This window comes from Arachis hypogaea, chromosome 11 (assembly GCF_003086295.3).
Source record: "Arachis hypogaea cultivar Tifrunner chromosome 11, arahy.Tifrunner.gnm2.J5K5, whole genome shotgun sequence".
NCBI lineage: Eukaryota > Viridiplantae > Streptophyta > Magnoliopsida > Fabales > Fabaceae > Arachis > Arachis hypogaea.
In genome coordinates, this window is record NC_092046.1 from 117,982,392 (window position 1) to 118,000,786 (window position 18,395).

General features: G+C 38.2%; 1 non-coding gene across 1 annotated transcript; it reads right to left on the bottom strand.

The window, feature by feature from the left end:
• Positions 1–13,723: 13,723 nt before the first annotated feature.
• On the bottom strand, positions 13,724–13,831 carry LOC112724151 (small nucleolar RNA R71). Its single transcript, XR_003163329.1, has one exon. It is a non-coding gene; the product is annotated as a small nucleolar RNA R71 (small nucleolar RNA).
• Positions 13,832–18,395: the final 4,564 nt, after the last annotated feature.

Consider the following 18,395-nt stretch of genomic DNA (forward strand, 5'->3'; position numbering starts at 1 on the left):
TTCAAGATGGTAGTCATAATGTCATAGCAAGATGTTACAATTTAGCAATCAAACTATGCTTATTCACAACACATATGCATACAGAGAAGATAAAGACAATCATGCTCTTTAAAGTACAGGAAGCAAATAAGAGCTAAAAGAACTTTACCACCTTGTAGTTCATCTTCACAATTGTTGTCATTTTCCTCATATTCTTCCCCTTCCCATACCAACTTAGAATGTTTGCTCATCCTCAAACAACAGTTAGAACAATGGTGATGGGGTCTAGAATGGACCATGAGTGTCTTACACAAGAAAATGTTAATAGTACATGTGTTTAAGCAAGCAAGATTAAGAATAACCATGAAGGCACAGAAGACAGAGACATTGTGATTGCAAAAATAAAAGGGTGTGCATGATACATTGCATAAAAGATAAGTGGCACACCAAACTTAGTGTGACACTTTCACTTGGAATTGATGCAAGTATTCAATATAGATTGGAAACAAATTTTGTTGCATAGCAACACCAAACTTAGAATGCAATCATATGTCCATTTATTTGGAACCAAAACCAAACAAAGGAAACTGTTATATGTTAAATACAATCACCAAGCGAAGGATCTGTCATGAATAAGGATTTCTTGGTGAGGTATTAACAAAATCAGTTAAGGAGCAAAAATAAAAGAAAGCATTAAAAACAATCCAAATGACTAAAAACAAAGAGAATAATAAAGTGTCAAAACAAAAGAAAGATAATACTGCAAAGACATTATGATTGTGAAGACAAGTGGTGTTGCAGGATTCATTGCATAGAAAATTAAGTGGCACACCAAACTTAGAAACTTAGTGTGACACTTTCAGTTTGAATTGATGCAATCATCCAGAGGGATTGAAAACAAATTGTTGCAGGGCAAAACCAAACTTAGAATGTAATCATATGCCAATTTATTGAAAATAAGCAAAGCAAGGAAAGGAAATAAACAAAGCAGAGAAATGAAATGTTACCTAAGGTTGGGTTACCTCCCAACAAGCGCTCCTTTAGTGTCATTATCTTGACATGTTATTTTTCACTTTCTTCCTCTTCTTCCAGTTTGTTAAGAGGAATGACCTCAAGGGGGGAGAAGATTCAGCTATTGTCCCCTGTTTTGGTCTCTCCTCAGCAAGCTTCCTTTTGTTATTTGCTGGATTGAGCTTGCTTGCTAGATCAGGGGTAGGATTATTTGCAGTTGACCTTTTCTTGAATGTTGTCCTTGGTATCTTGGTCACAATCCCCTTCTCGGTGCTCTTGTTAGTTGCCTTCACTTCTTGGATGTCAAGACTTGGTGGTTGTGTGATTGTTGGAGCATTATCTTCTTCATCAAAAGCCTCTTACATTGGTGGTTCAATGAGCCCTTCTTCTATACAACTTTCTGCTTGACTTGAGTATGAACTTCCTTGATTGTCTTCCTCACTTTCTTGTTCTTCCACTTCCTCCTCTGCACTCAACATTTAATTTAATAACACTTTTATGGAGGAGGTTTGTTGTTCGTCCCAAGATTTCTTCATCTCCTCTTCATATCTTTCAATCACAGATTCAAGTGTTGAGAGTTTTTGGTTCAGGGAAGTTTGTGGGGGTTGTGAGTTTTCATATTCCCTTGTCATCTCAAGTGGCTTCTGTAGATGTGTAGTTTCAGGTTCAAATACCTTCACCACCTCATTCTTCATCGAACTTTTGCTTGACACAGATGCCTCTTCTTCTTGCTCTTCCACTTCCTCCTTCACATCCACCAATTGGTCTTCATCTTCCTTGCTCAGCAGTTCTAAGTTTCTCCTCATTTGCTCTAAGTGCCCATCCATCTTCTTGAAGAGGGTCTCTTGCTCTTTCCAGGATTGTTCTTGTCTTTTCAAGAGTTCTCTAGTTCTCTCCCTAGAGTCTATGGTACTTTGCAGGTATTGTTCTGCTTGTAGCAAGAGAGAAGCAGATTGGGGTAGATTTTGTGGGCTTGTGGGTATTGTGGTGAAGTTGTGTTGAGGGATATGAAATAGATTTTGTGAGTAATCAGGTGTGTCTTGTGGTTGGTGAAATGAATTGTATGGATCTTGGAGGAAACTTTGTGTTGAGGTATAGTCAAATGATGAAGGATTTTCAAATGAAAAACGGGGAGGTGAAGTTAGACAACTTTTCATAAATGAGTTGAAGGTTTGCTCAAGTGATGATGGCTCTTGATTAATGGAGTATAACACATTGAGTGCTCTCTAATTTTGATCCTCCCAAGCACAACTTGAAGAATTGTTGAATTCATCACAGTATGGATCATCTTGTGGCATTGAGGGACAATTTTGCATGAATTTATTGAAAGCACACTCCAGTGATGATGTCTCTTAATGCTGTTTGGTTTTGATCCTCCCACTCACAACCACAACTTGAGTGATTGTTGAATTCATCACAGTGTGAATTATTTTGTGGCATGGAGTAACAATCTTCCATGTAAATATTGACAGCATAGTCAAGTGATAATGTTTTTGAATGATTAGAATGTGAATCATTGCAATTCCCTTTTCAGCCATCATTTGTGTGTGTGTCATAGCAGTATGAGTCACTTTGTGGCTCTGGGAAGTAGTTTATTTCACTTGATTGTTCATACTCTCTCATTCCTTGTTGATATTCCCAGTCACCATGAGGATAATGACCTAAATCATCTTATGGTAGTGGACAATATCTTATGAAATTGTCTTGATCATCTTATAGCTCTGAAGCATATCCCCATTGATTGGGTTGCTCAGAATATGTGATTTCTTGGTGATACTCTCAGCCACCATTAGGATAATAAATTGAATCATCTTGTGATGGTGGGCGATATCCCATGAAATTAGTTTGATCAAAAGATGAGTTGAACTCCATTTAAATTTTGTAAAACACATCACAAATGAAAATTGAAATTCATGTCACAGAGAAAAATTTCTTAGTGAGGCAATAACTCAAACACCTTGGTATCAGCTTAAAACAGAAAATTAAAAGAACAAAAACAAAGAAAACGCTTAATCTAGACTTCTCACCCACTTAATCATTATCGATCTAAATCAATCCCCGGCAATGGCGCCAAAAACTTGATGAGGGAAAAACGATTCCACACAAACTCACCTGCAAGTGTACCGGGTTGCATTAAGTAGTAATAACTCACAAGAGTGAGGTCGATCCCACAGGGATTGATGGATCAAGCAACTTTAGTGAGTGATCAGTCTAGTCAAGCAGACAATGATGAATTGAGTGAGAAATTAAACCAGCAGACAATAAATTGGAATGAATTTAAAGTGCAGAATGTAAATCAGCAAAAACTTAAAGAGCAAGAAATGTAAATTGCATCAAATGTAAAAGGAATTGGGTGTAGGGAATTTAAAGAAAGCAGTAAATTAGAACTCAGAACAATTGTAGAAGAATTAAATTGCATGAAAAGTAAATTTAGATCACAGCAAACTTAAATATAAAGTTGCAGAAAGTAAAATTGCAGTAAAGGAAATTGTAGCAGAGGATTGCAGAAACTGAAATTTCACAAACTGAATTCAATACTAAAATGTAGAAAGTGAAGAAAAATAAAAGTGTATCAAAGAGAGCCTTCTATTCTACTCCTACTCCTACTCCTACTGCTGCCTACTACTACTGCAGCCTAACCGATCTCTTATCTAACTCTCCTAATGAAATGAAACTAATGCCTTTATATAGGCTTTACAAAATACAAATGAAATTGAAATTCAAAACAAATTACAGTTAAATGACAATGCTATTCTAACTGTTTCTTGTGCCTTTGAGTGATCTTAATGGGCTCTGCTTGCTTTGGAGCTTCAATGGGCTTTGAATCAGATTAATTGAGCCAAAATTGCACTTTCAAGAGAGCGTAGCGTTCATTAAGTGAGCGGAACGCTTTTGCACCCACGCATACGCGTCCTCTGCGCGTGCGTGTCCTTTTCACGTTTTAGGCCTTCTATGCGTACGCGTCCCTCACGCTTACGCGTGTTTTCACGTTTTCGCCCATCCACGCGTACGCGTCACCTACGCGTACCCGTGACCTTCAGATTTTGAGCTTGTGACGCGTACGCGTCCATATCAGCGTTCACTTTGTGACGTAGCGCTAGCTTTGACAACGATGTCCCACGCGTACGCATCATCCATGCGTACACGTGGTCCTCCGAAATGCCACTTCCACGCGTACACGTCATGTATGCGTACGCGTGGCCTTCCAAAGTTGTAATTTCGACGCGTGTGTGTCATGTACGTGTGCACGTCGTTACCAATTCTTCAACCCTAAATTCAGCTTTGCCCGAAAATGCTCAGTAAGCCACCGTAGCGTTCTCTTTGCAACTGAGCGCTCTCCTTGTTCAAATCATGGGCCACGCTTTTAAAAGTGTGGTCTAAGGCTCCAAAGCGTGCTCAAACTTTAAAGTGTACCTAAAAATTCCTCTTTTCTCCTTTTTAGCTTATTTTGTGCTTTTTTTGTTCTTTTTCCACTTATTTCCTACAAAGTTTATAAAATCAAAAGATCAAAGAATATACTATTTAAGCACAAAAACATTCATAATAATTAAGCAATAATCATTAATTTCTTGTGTGAAATAGCATAGAAAAACATGACATGATGACATGTCATCGACTTTCCCAAGTATAATAGTAAAAAGTTGTTGCTTCCACTAAGTTATCCGTACGCAGTTGCAAAGGATGGTTAAGTGGTTACACTAACTCTGATTCACAAGTCCTAATCCCTTCCTAGGAAAGGATTAGAGTTAGTGAAAAGTGAGTTAGCCAGTAATTTCCAATTACAGATTAATACTTGAGTTTTCCATCTCAAGGGGTTCCAATTAATCAACTCCCAAGCCAAGTTGAGAGTTTTTAATCATAACATGAATGCCATTTTCAATCAACATGGAATAAAAATAAATATAAGACATGGTAATTAAAATAAATTAATAAAATACAATTTTGAAGCTGAAAATTAATTGAAGGAAATCAAACATGAAAATGAAATTAAATGTAAAAATTGTTCATTGCATTAATAAATTCCAAAATCAACTATATCCATATATGACCATGAGCAATTTAAATGAAAGACAAAATAGTAGAGTAATAGAAAAGCAAACTATAATGTGGAAAACTTCAATCGAAGGTAGAAGTAGCTCTCTCAATCTCCAATCCAAGAACATAAAACTAAAAATCTAAGAATGTGAAGAACCCTAGAAGAAGTAGTGTTTTCTCCCTAGAATTCAAAACTAAAAACTAAAAACTAAGTGAATGTGAATGTGTGTTGAGTCTCTGCTTGCCCCCTGCGAGTTCTGATTAATACATCACGTCGCTCTGCCATGCGTACGCGTCACTGGTCTTCTACGCTTGTCACGCGTACGCGTCGCCGTGCAACTTCGCTGGTCACGCATACGCGTCAGTCATGCGTACGCGTCGCTGTGAATTGCTCCATGTCACGCGCACGCGTAAGCCATGCATGCACGTCGATCCTCGCTGGTCAGCTCCTTAGTTTCTTATGTTCCTTCCATTTTTTCAAGCTTCCTCTCCATCCTCTAAGCCATTCCTGCCCTATATAGCCTGAAAACACTTAACACACAGATCACGGCATTGAATGGTATAAAGGAACATTAAAAATATACAATTTAAAGGCTTAGGAAGCAAGTTTTCAACCATGGAACAAAATTGGGAAGGATTTGTAAAACCATGTAGTTTGTATGAATAAATGTGCGAAGAACTGATAAAAAACCACTCAATTTAGCACAAGATAAACCATAAAATAGTGGTTTATCAATATCCCCACACTTAAACATTAGCATGTCCTCATGCTAAGCTCAAGGAGACCAAAAGAATGAATGGGAAAAAGTAAGACTCATGCAATGCAACCTATGTATATGAATACAATTATTTGCTAAGATGCTTCTACCTACTTGGTTAAAAGTAAACAAGTTCTCCAAGAAAAACATAAATCAAGTTCCACTAATTCAAACCACACAATAAGAGACAAGTAAACTTGTAAGAAGATAGCTCATGAAAGCCGGAAACATAGAATCAAGCGTTGAACCCTCACTGGAAGTGTATATGCACTCTAATCGCTCAAGTGTCTAGGGTTAATCAACTCTAATCTCTTCTAGTCGTGCTTTCTAAAGCTTTGTTCTTCATCTAACCAATTAACAAATATTTAGTGTACAAATGCAAACATCATGAGGTCTTTTCAAGGTTGTAATGGGGCTAAGGTAAGGGTGAGGATATATGTATGGCCAAGTGACTTATAATTTGAATCTTTGACTATCCTAAGTTCTCACCTAACACACACACACTCTATATAATTCTAAAATCATGCCTAGCTACCCAAAATCCCACTTTTGTATATTTCACATACCCATGTACAATTTTAATTCCATCACATATGCATTGATCTTTTTATTGAACTTAACATTGGGGTAATTTTATCCCCTTTTCATTTATTTCTTCTCTTTTTTTATTTATTTATTTTTCTTCTTTTTTAATAATTGAAAGCATAATATATCATTGCATATGGTTTCTCTAATTTTACACGAGTGAGTACCCAAATTCCCAATATTTGTCAATAAGAGCAAAAACACATTCTCATCAACCATAGTTCCCACATTTCCCCACACTTAGTTGACACACAATCGCTATCTTAAGCTAACCAAAGATTCAAATAGGGTAATTAATTATTTTTCTCCTTAAGGCTAGTGATGTGGTAATATAAAGCACAAAAAAGGGGTTAAGAAGGCTCAAAGTGGCAAACAAAGACAGATGAAATGGTAGGCTATTTGGGATAAGTGAGCTAATATCAAATGATGGCCTCAATCACATATATGCATGAATATACACTAAATAATGGACATATAGAATGGAACAAACCAAAGATTGCAATCATAGAGAGGAAAACACACAAGAATAAAATTCATGCTTAAATAATGTAACCATATAATTAAGCTCAAAATCTCACAGGTTGTGTGTTTTTACTCTTAAAACCATGTTCCAAATTACAATCTTCAACAAGTTTAACAAAAATTTTGATTTGAATAAGTGAAATGCTATAAGATAGGGTCTTGAAAAGAAACTCATTACTTCAACCAAGCAGTACATACATGCAAGTAACTACTATCATGCAATCTATCCTATCTAGCAAAAGATAAAATAAATAAAATAAAATTTTTGTGTTGAGAGAGAAAGAGATTACCTCCGGAAGTCAAGGACTGACCTCCCCATACTTAAGGCTTGGCACGGTACTCCGTGCCATCAGTAAGGAACAAGGTAGGGCTAGGAGCATCGCTTCCACTATCTAGTTCATCATGGCTCTCCGTGCTAGCATGTGAAGTGGAATCCGGCGTATCTTTCTCTTTTGGAGGTGGGTGAGTACTAACAATGAGCTCCTTCAGATAAGTGTATCGTCGCTTGTTACGACGCTCTATTTGCTCCATCTGCCGGTTTTGCCAGTCTAACCTCTGAAGGATCTGAAGGAACATTTGAGTGATGGATGGTGCAGGAGGTGTGGATGATGGTGGAGTAGAAGATGAAGGAGTGTCAGAAGATGGGCCCAGATACCGGCTCGCAGAAGGTACTAGGGGTCTGATGTACTTTCCATTCGGGATATACTGATCATCCCTTGGGATCATGGCCTTCGTATCCCCAGCCCGATAGGAGACACCTGCTGCAGATACCAAATCTGTAACTAATGCAGGGAAAAGCAGGTTGCCCGCGATCTGCACGTGTCCCATGGCCCGCCAGATGAGTTGGGGCAGGTTGAGAGGTTGCTCTGTAAGAATGCACTAGATTGGCCTCCCGCGGTTGCCTCCTCAAGAATCCCCACTGTCTCCTTTCAATGCAGGGCTCCACAAATTCAACAAAATGTATTGGAAGAATGAGTAGATGCTCATTATTGTAGTTCATCTCTGCTAGGATGGAAAACATCCGCTCACAGTAACGGTTAGTGAACCGTGTGGAGTCTCGTGCGGGAAAGGCTTTCTCCGCTTCATCAACTTTAATGGTCCTCTTCACCCGCTTGGTAGGTGGCTTGACGCTTGTAGATGGTTGCGTCTTTGCCGGTGCTCTCTTGGTTCTTTTCCTTGCCGGTGGCTTTTCAGAAGCCTTCTCCTTTCCTCTCTTAGTGGCCATCCTAAAGAAGGGTGAAAGAGAATTAATGTCAAGTATAGATAGCTAACAATCAGAAGGAAGAAAGTCCTAGTAATAATGAATGCCAAAGGAAAAGGAATGTCGTATACATGGTAGCTACAACATGCATGGAAGATATTAATTAAAATCATGAAGGCATATCATAATAATTAGATGCAAGAGGGTTAAAAGCATTCAAGTAATAGGAATGAGAAGCATAGCTCAAGCATCAATTATTAATTCTACCAAATTAATGAGCACTTTTATGATGACAATTGTGAATGATATCCTCAATACATGTGGATTGCAAGTGTTGTGAAAAAGAGACATTAAAGTGTAGGAGTAAAATAGAATAGAATTCAAAATGCCATGAGAGTTTTTTCACAAATACTTGGTGTGCAAGTTAAAATAGGAATTAAAATAATTAATCCAAGTGTATATGAGACCTAAAATAAAATGTCAATTGTCAAATTACTCCTCATAATATCCACAAGCTAAAATATAGCAAAATAATCATCCAAATAAAGCTCCAACACCAACATAAAAATGCATGATAAAAGAATGAAAAAGAAATTATAAATAACTAAGCTAATATAAAATTAAAAATAAACAAAATAATTAATTGCAATAAATAAAAGAAGAATGAAAGAGTAGAAGAGAGGAAGAAAAGAAACCTTAAGAAGAAGATGAAAATAGGAAGAGGAATGGGAGTAAGAATGAGAGAAGAGGAGTAGGAATGGAAGAGGGAAAGAAAAGGAAATTATAGTTGCCGGAGTTAGTGGTCTCCGGTGGTGGTGGAAGAAGGAAAGAAGAAAGAAGTAAGAAAGAATGAAGAAGAAAGAAAGAAAAATTATGATTGAATAAGAATTAGGATTGGAGGGGGAGAAGAATTGAAACTGGCGGCGCGTTGAGTTAAGTGACGCGGCGCAAATAACGCGCGCGCGTCGCCCACGCATACGTGTGGGTGGTGCAAAAGTGGAGGCGATGCGTAAGCATCGGTCACGTTTACGCGTGGATAGCCAAGAATGAAAGCGACGCGTATGCGTCAGAGACGCGTACGCGTGGGTTGAATTGTGCCTCTAGCAGACTACCCACGCGATGCCATCATAACTCTCTGTTCAAAACACTTGTTTACGCCGATTTCCATGTCCACGCGTACGCGTCAGGGACGCTTACACGTGGCTTGGCAAAACCGCAGGTGACGCGCACGCGTACGCTTGGGGTTGCTTATGCGTCAGGCACCCCTCCTGCTCAGCTCTCGCGCAACTCTCTGTTCGTTTACTCATTGTTGCACATTCACACACGACGCTTGCGCGTCGAATGGTTTTTTTTCTAATTAATGACTAATAGATGTACTTATGCAGAATTTTACACTGGTAAAAATAAATTAAATTAAAACTAATAAAAAAGGAAGATCATACCATGGTGGGTTGTCTCCCACCCAGCACTTTTCTTTAACGTCCTTAAGTTGGACGCTTGATGAGCGGATAATTTATACGCTTTTTGGCATTGTTTTTAGTATATTTTTAGTAGAATCTAGTTACTTTTAGGGATGTTTTTAATATATTTTATGTTAAATTCACATTTCTGGACATTACTATGAGTTTGTGTATTTTTCTGTGATTTCAGGTATTTTCTGGCTGAAATTGAGGGACTTGAGCAGAAATCAGATTCAGAGGTTGAAGAAGGACTGCTGATGCTGTTGGATTCTGACCTCCCTGCACTCAAAGTGGATTTTCTGGAGCTACAGAACTCGAAATGGCGCGCTTCCAATTGCGTTGGAAAGTACACATCCAGGGCTTTCCAGCAATATATAATAGTCCATACTTTGGCCAAGAATAGACGACATACACTAGCGTTCCACAACAGCTTTCTGCCCAAATCTGGCGTCCAGCGCCAGAAAAGGAGCCAAAACCAGAGTTGAACGCCCAAACTGGCACAAAAGTTGGCGTTCAACTCCAAGAAAGACCTCTACACGTGCAACACTCAAGCTCAGCCCAAGCACACACCAAGTGGGCCCTGGAAGTGGATTTATGCATCAATTACTTACTTCTGTAAACCCTAGTAGCTAGTTTATTATAAATAGGACCTTTTACTATTGTATTAGACATTTTTGGATTATCTTTTGATCCTTTGATCATCTTTGGACGCCTGGTTCTTAGATCAGAGGGGCTGGCCATCTCGGCCATGCCTGGACCTTTCACTTATGTAACTTTAACGGTAGAGTTTCTACACTCCATAGATTAAGGTGTGGAGCTCTGCTGTTCCTCAAGGATTAATGCAAAGTACTACTATTTTCTATTCAATTCATCTTGTTTCGCTTCTAAGATATTCATTCGTACTTCACTCTGAATGTGATGAACGTGACAATCATCATCATTCCCTATGAACGCGTGCCTGACAACCACTTCCGTTCTACCTTAGACTGAATGAGTATCTCTTAGATCTCCTAACCAGAATCTTTGTGGCGTAAGATAGAATGATGACAGCATTCAAGAGAATCCGGAAGGTCTAAACCTTGTCTGTGGTATTCCGAGTAGGATTCAATGATTGAATGACTGTGACGAACTCCAAACTCGCGACTGCAGGGCATTAGTGACAGACGCAAAAGGATAGTAAATCCTATTCCAGCATGATCGAGAACCGACAGATGAATAGCCGTGCCGTGACAGGGTGCGTTGACCATTTTCACTAAGAGGATAAGATGAAGCCATTGACAAGGGTGATGCCTCCAGACGATTAGCCGTGCCATGACAGGGCATTGGATCATTTTCCCGAGAGATGACCGAAAGTAGCCATTGACAGTGGTGATGTATCACATAAAGCCATCCATGGAAAGGAGTAAGACTGATTGGATGAAGATAGCAGGAAAGCAGAGGTTCAAAGGAACGAAAGCATCTCCATTCGCTTATCTGAAATTCTCACCAATGAATTACATAAGTATTTCTATCCCTATTGTATTAATTATTATTCGAAAACACCATTATCAATTTATATCTGCCTAACTGAGATTTGCAAGGTGACCATAGCTTGCTTCATACCAACAATCTCCGTGGGATTCGACCCTTACTCACGTAAGGTATTACTTGGACGACCCAGTGCACTTGCTGGTTAGTTACACGGAGTTGTGAACCATGGTCTTGGCATCATGTTTTTGGCGCCATTACCAGGGAAAGAAAGAGCAATGAATTTTACATAATTAAAGTGTAATCACGATTCCGCGTACCAAGTTTTTGACGCCGTTGCCGGGGATTGTTCGAGTTTGGACAACTAACGGTTCATCTTGTTGCTCAGATTAGGTAATTTTCTTTTTGTTTTCCTTTCAAAAAATTTTCAAAAACCTTTCAAAAATTTCTCACTTGTTTTCGAAAAAAAAATGTTTTCAAAAATATTTTTTTCTTCAGAATTTTTAAGAATGAATTCTAGTGTTTCATGAAGCATGTGAAGCATGGCTGGCTGTAAAGCCATCTCTAATTCTTTTGGATAGAGCATGTTAGGCTTGTCATGTCTGAATTACACTCATATTTTTATTAAAGCTTGGCTGGCTATTAAGCCATGCCTGACCCTTTGATTGGAGCTTTAAGACTAACATGGCAAGATTCCAGGAATTCATATTAAAAATTTTGGAATCCTTATTTTTATTTTTCAAAATAATTTTTAAAAAAAATTAATAAAAATACAAAAAAATTAGAAAATCATAAAAATCAAAAATATTTTTTTTTTGTGTTTCTTGTTTGAGCCTTGTGTCATGTTATAAGTTTGGTGTCATTTGCATGTGCATCTTGCATTTTTCGAAAATTTCATGCATTCATAGTGTTCTTCATGATCTTCAAGTTGTTCTTGGTAAGTCTTCTTGTTTGATCTTGATGATTTTTTGTTTTGTGTCTTTTCATGTTTATCATATGCATTCTTGAATTCTTAGTGTCTAAGCATTAAAGAATTCTAAGTTTGGTGTCTTGCATGTTTTCTTTGCATTAAAAGTTTTTCAAAATTGTGTCTATGATGTTCACCATGACATTCAAAGTGTTCTTGGTGTTCATCTTGACATTCATAGCATTCTTGCATGCATCACATGTTTTGATCTAAAATTCTCATGCATTGCATCATTTTTCTTGTTTTTCTCTCTCTTCATTAAAAATTCAAAAATAAAAAAATTATCTTTCCCTTTTTCTCTCTCATCAAATTCGAAAATTTGAGTTGACTTTTTCAAATTTTTTAAAATCAAGTTGTTTCTTATGAGTCAAATCAAAATTTCAATTTGAAAATCTTATCTTTTTCAAAATCTTTTTCAAAAATCAAATCCTTTTCAAAATTCTTAGTTATTTTCAAAAATTCGAAAAATATTTTTCAAAAATAATTTTCTTATTTTTATATCAAATTTTCGAAAATAACATAATCAATTAATGTTTTGATTCAAAAATTTGAAGTTTGTTACTTGCTTGTTAAGAAAGATTCAAACTTTAAGCTCTAGAATCATATCTTGTGATTTCTTATGAATCAAGTCATTAATTGAGATTTTAAAAATCAAATCTTTTTCGAAACTAATTTCTAAAATATCTTCTTATCTTACCTTTTTCAAAAAGTTGGTTTCAAAATATCTTTTCTAACCTCCTAACTTCTTATCTTTTCAAAATTTGTTTCAACTAACTAACTAACTTTTTGTTTGTTTCTTAACTTTTTCAAAACTACCTAACTAACTCTCTCTCTCTCTAATTTTCAAAAATATCTTCCCTCTTTTTCAAAAATTTCTTTTTAATTAACTAATTATTCTTATTTTTATTTTTTATTTTAAAAATTTTCGAAAAATACTAACATTTTTCAAAAACCATTTTCGAAAATCACTAACCCTTTTTCAAAAATTATTTTCGAAAATTCTCCCTCTCCCATCTTATTCTATTTATTTATTCATCTACTAACATCTCATCTCACATCTCTACCCTCCTCACAGTTGTGTTTCTTCCATTACATTACATTCTTTATCTCCCTCTTTTCTTCCACTCACACAGGGATCCCTATACTGTGGTATAAAGGATCTCTATTATTATTATTATTTCTCTGTGCCCTCTTCTTTGTCATATAAGCAGGAGCAAGGACAAGAATATTCTTGTTGAAGCAGATCCAGAACCTGAAAGGACTCTAAAAAAGAAAATTAAGAGAAGCCAAAATAAAACAATCCAGAGACAACCTTACAGGAATTTTCGAACAGGAAGAGGAAATGGCAGCCGAAAATAATAATAATGCAAGGAGAATGCTTGGTGACTTTACTGCACCTAATTCCAATTTACATGGAAGAAGCATCTCTATTCCTGTCATTGGAGCAAACAACTTTGAGCTTAAACCTCAATTAGTTTCTCTGATGCAGCAGAACTGCAAGTTTCATGGACTTCCATCTGAAGATCCTTTTCAGTTCTTAACTGAATTCTTGCAGATCTGTGATACTGTTAAGACTAATGGAGTAGATCCTGAAGTCTACAGGCTCATGCTTTTCCCATTTGCTGTAAGAGACAGAGCTAGAATATGGTTGGACTCTCAACCTAAAGATAGCCTGAACTCTTGGGATAAGCTGGTCAAGGCTTTCCTAGCCAAGTTCTTTCCTCCTCAAAAGCTGAGCAAGCTTAGAGTGGATGTTCAGACCTTCAGACAGAAAGAAGGTGAATCCCTCTATGAAGCCTGGGAGAGATACAAAGAACTGACCAAAAAGTGTCCTTCTGACATGCTTTCAGAATGGACCATCCCGGATATATTCTATGATGGTCTGTCTGAATTAGCTAAAATGTCATTGGATACTTCTGCAGGTGGATCTATTCACCTAAAGAAAACGCCTGCAGAAGCTCAAGAACTCATTGACATGGTTGCAAATAACCAGTTCATGTACACTTCTGAAAGGAATCCTGTGAATAATGGGACGCCTATGAAGAAGGGAGTTCTTGAAATTGATACTCTGAATGCCATATTGGCTCAGAACAAAATATTGACTCAGCAAGTCAATATGATTTCTCAGAGTCTGAATGGATTGCAAGCTGCATCCAACAGTACTCAAGAGGCTTCTCCTGAAGAAGAAGCTTATGATCCTGAGAACCCTGCAATAGCAGAGGTGAATTATTTAGGTGAACCTTATGGAAACACCTATAACTCATCATGGAGAAATCATCCAAATTTCTCATGGAAGGATCAAAAGCCTCAACAAGGCTTTAATAATGGTGGAAGAAACAGGTTTAGCAATAGCAAGCCTTTTCCATCATCCACTCGGCAACAGACAGAGAACTCTGAACAAAATACTTCTAATTTAGCAAACTTAGTCTCTGATCTATCTAAGGCCACTGTGAGTTTCATGAATGAGACAAGGTCTTCCATTAGAAATTTGGAAGCACAAGTGGGCCAGCTGAGTAAGAGGATCACTGAAATCCCTCCTAGTGCTCTCCCAAGCAATACAGAAGAGAACCCAAAAGGAGAGTGCAAGGCCATTGACATAAGCATCATGGCCAAACTTATGAGGAGAGGAGATTACGTGAATCCCAAGGAGGAAGACCTCCTGGGACGTCCAGTGATCAATAAGGAGCTTCCCTCTGAGGAACCAAAGGACTCTGAGGCTCATCTAGAGACCATAGAGATTCCATTGAACCTCCTTATGCCCTTCATGAGCTCTGATGAATATTCCTCTTCTGAAGAGAATGAGGATGTTACTGAAGAGCAAACTGCCAAGTTTCTTGGTGCAATCATGAAGCTGAATGCCAAATTATTTGGCATTGATGCTTGGGAAGTTGAACCTCCCTTGTTCATCAATGAACTAAGTGATCTGGATCAACTGACATTGCCTCAGAAGAGACAGGATCCTGAAAAGTTCATAATACCTTGTACTATAGGCACCATGATCTTTAAGGCTCTGTGTGACCTTGGTTTAGGAATAAACCTCATGCCCCTCTCTGTAATAGAGAAACTGGGAATCTATGGGGTGCAAGCTGCTAAAATCTCATTAGAGATGGCAGACAGTTCAAGAAAACAGGCTTATGGACAAGTAGAGGACGTGTTAGTAAAAGTTGAAGGCCTTTACATCCCTGCTGATTTCATAGTCCTGGATACTGGAAAGGAAGAGGATGAATCCATCATCTTAGGAAGACCTTTCCTGGCCACAGCAAGAGCTGTGATTGATGTTGACAGAGGTGAAATAGTCCTTCAATGGAATGAGGACTCCCTTGTGTTTAAAACTCAAGGATCTCCCTCTGCAACCATAGAGAGGAAGCAGAAAAAGCTTCTCTCAAAGCAGAGTCAACCAGAGCCTCCACAGTCAAACTCTAAGTTTGGTGTTGGGAGGCCACAACCAAACTCTAAGTTTGGTGTTGAACTCCCATATCCAAACTCTAAGTTTGGTGTTGGAGAGTCTCAACAATGCTCTGACATCTGTGAGGCTCCATGAGAGCCCACCGTCAAGCTATCGACATTAAAGAAGCGCTTGTTGGGAGGCAACCCAATTTTTATTTATCTAACAATATTTTTCTTAGTTATATGTCTTTATAGGTTCATGATCATGTGGAGTCACAAAATAAACAAAAAAATCAGAAACGGAATCAAAAACAGCAGAAGAAAAATCACACCCTGGAGGAGCATCTGCCTGGCGTTCAAACGCCATAACAGAGCATGGTTCTGGCGCTGAACGCCCAAAATGGGCAGCATCCTGGCGCTGAACGCCCAGAACAAGCATGGTTCTGGCGTTCAACGCCAGAAATGGCAGCAAATGGGCGTTGAACGCCCAAAATGGGCACCAACCTGGCGCTGAACGCCCAGAGTTGTGTGCAAGGGCATTTTACATGCCTAATGGGTGCAGGGATGTAAATCCTTGACACCTCCGGATCTGTGGATACCACAGGATCACCTCAGGATCTGTGGACACCACAGGATCATCTCAGGATCTGTGAATCCCACAGGATCCCCACCCACCTCACCCCCTCTCTCTCCATTCAGGACCATCCCTTCTGTTTTCCATTCACCACTCCCATCCATACACACATCTATCCATCCCCTCCATATCTTCTTCTTCTTCTATTCCTTCTTCTTTTGCTCGAGGGCGAGCAACATTCTAAGTTTGGTGTGGTAAAAGCATAAGCTTTTTTTTTGTTTTTTCATTACCATTGATGGCTCCTAAACCTCTAAAAGAGGGGAAGGGAAGACAAAGGCTTCCACCTCCGAGTCATGGGAGATGGAAAGATTCATCTCAAGGGTCTATAGCTCAGTGGTAGAACATGTGGCTGCAAATCAAGAGATCCCTGAGATACCTCAGGGGAGGCACTTCCCTCCACATAAATATTAGGAGCAAATCAACACCTCCCTAGGAGAATTAAGTTCCAACATGGGACAATTAAGGGTGGAACATCAAAAGCACTCCATCATCCTTCATGAAATAAGAGAAGATCAAAAAGCAATGAGGGAGGAGCAACAAAGACAAGGAAGAGACAAAGAAGAGCTCAAGGACATCTTTGGTTCCTCAAGAAGGAAACGCCACCATCACTAAGGTGGATTCATTCCTTGTTCTTATTTCTTCTGTTTTTCGTTTTCTATATTATGTGCTTATCTATGTTTGTGTCTTCATTACATGATCATTAGTAGTTAGTAACTATGTCTTAAAGTTATGAATGTCCTATGAATCCATCACCTCTCTTAAATGAAAAAATATTTTAATTCAAAAGAACAAGAAGTACATGAGTTTCGAATTTATCCTTGAACTTAGTTTAATTATATTGATGTGGTGACAATGCTTCTTGTTTTCTGAATGTATGCTTGAACAGTGCATATGTCTTTTGAAGTTGTTGTTTAAGAATGTTAAATATGTTGGCTCTTGAAAGAATGATGACAAGGAGACATGTTATTTGATAATTTGAAAAATCATAAAAATGATTCTTGAAGCAAGAAAAAGCAGCAAAGAACAAAGCTTGCAGAAAAAAAAATAGGCGAAAAAAAATAGAAAGAAAAAAAAAGAAAAAGAAAAAGCAAGCAGAAAAAGCCAAAGCTCTTAAAACCAAGAGGCAAGAGAAAAAAGCCAATAACCCTTAAAACCAAAAGGCAAAGGAAATAAAAAGGATCCCAAGGCTTTGAGCATCAGTGGATAGGAGGGCCTACAAGAATAAAATCCTGGCCTAAGCGGCTAAACCAAGCTGTCCCTAACCATGTGCTTGTGGCGTGTAGGTGTCAAGTGAAAACTTGAGACTAAGCGGTTAAAGTCAAGGTCCAAAGCAAAATAAGAGTGTGCTTAAGAACCCTGGACACCTCTAATTGGGGACTTTAGCAAAGCTGAGTCACAATCTGAAAAGGTTCACCCAATTATGTGTCTGTGGCATTTATGTATCCGGTGGTAATACTGGAAAACAAAGTTCTTAGGGCCACGGCCAAGACTCATAAAACAGCTGTGTTCAAGAATCATCATACTAAACTAGGAGAATCAATAACACTATCTAAACTCTGAGTTCCTATAGATGCCAATCATTCTGAACCTCAATGGATAAAGTGAGATGCCAAAACTATTCAAGAGGCAAAAAGCTACAAGTCCCGCTCATCTGATTGGAGCTATGTTTCATTGATAGTTTGGAATTTATAGTATATTCTATTCTTTTTATCCTATTTTGATTTTCAGTTGCTTGGGGACAAGCAACAATTTAAGTTTGGTGTTGTGATGAGCGGATAATTTATACGCTTTTTGGCATTATTTTTAGTATATTTTTAGTAGAATCTAGTTACTTTTAGGGATGTTTTTAATAGATTTTATGTTAAATTCACATTTCTGGACTTTACTATGAGTTTGTGTGTTTTTCTATGATTTCAAGTATTTTCTTAGTGAAATTGAGGGACTTGAGCAGAAATCAGATTCAGAGGTTGAAGAAGGACTGCTGATGCTGTTGGATTCTAACCTCCCTGCACTCAAAGTGGATTTTCTGGAGCTACAGAACTCGAAATGGCGCGCTTCCAATTGCGTTGGAACGTAGACATCCAGGGCTTTCCAGAAATATATAATAGTCCATACTTTGGCCAAGAATAGATGACGTAAACTGGCGTTCAACGCCAGCTTTCTGCCCAAATCTGGCGTCCAGCGCCAGAAAAGGAGCCAAAACCAGAGTTGAACGCCCAAACTGGCACAAAAGCTGGCGTTCAACTCCAAGAAAGACCTCTACACGTGAAACACTCAAGCTCAGCCCAAGCACACACCAAGTGGACCCCGGAAGTGGATTTATGCATCAATTACTTACTTCTGTAAACCCTAGTAGCTAGTTTATTATAAATAGGACCTTTTACTATTG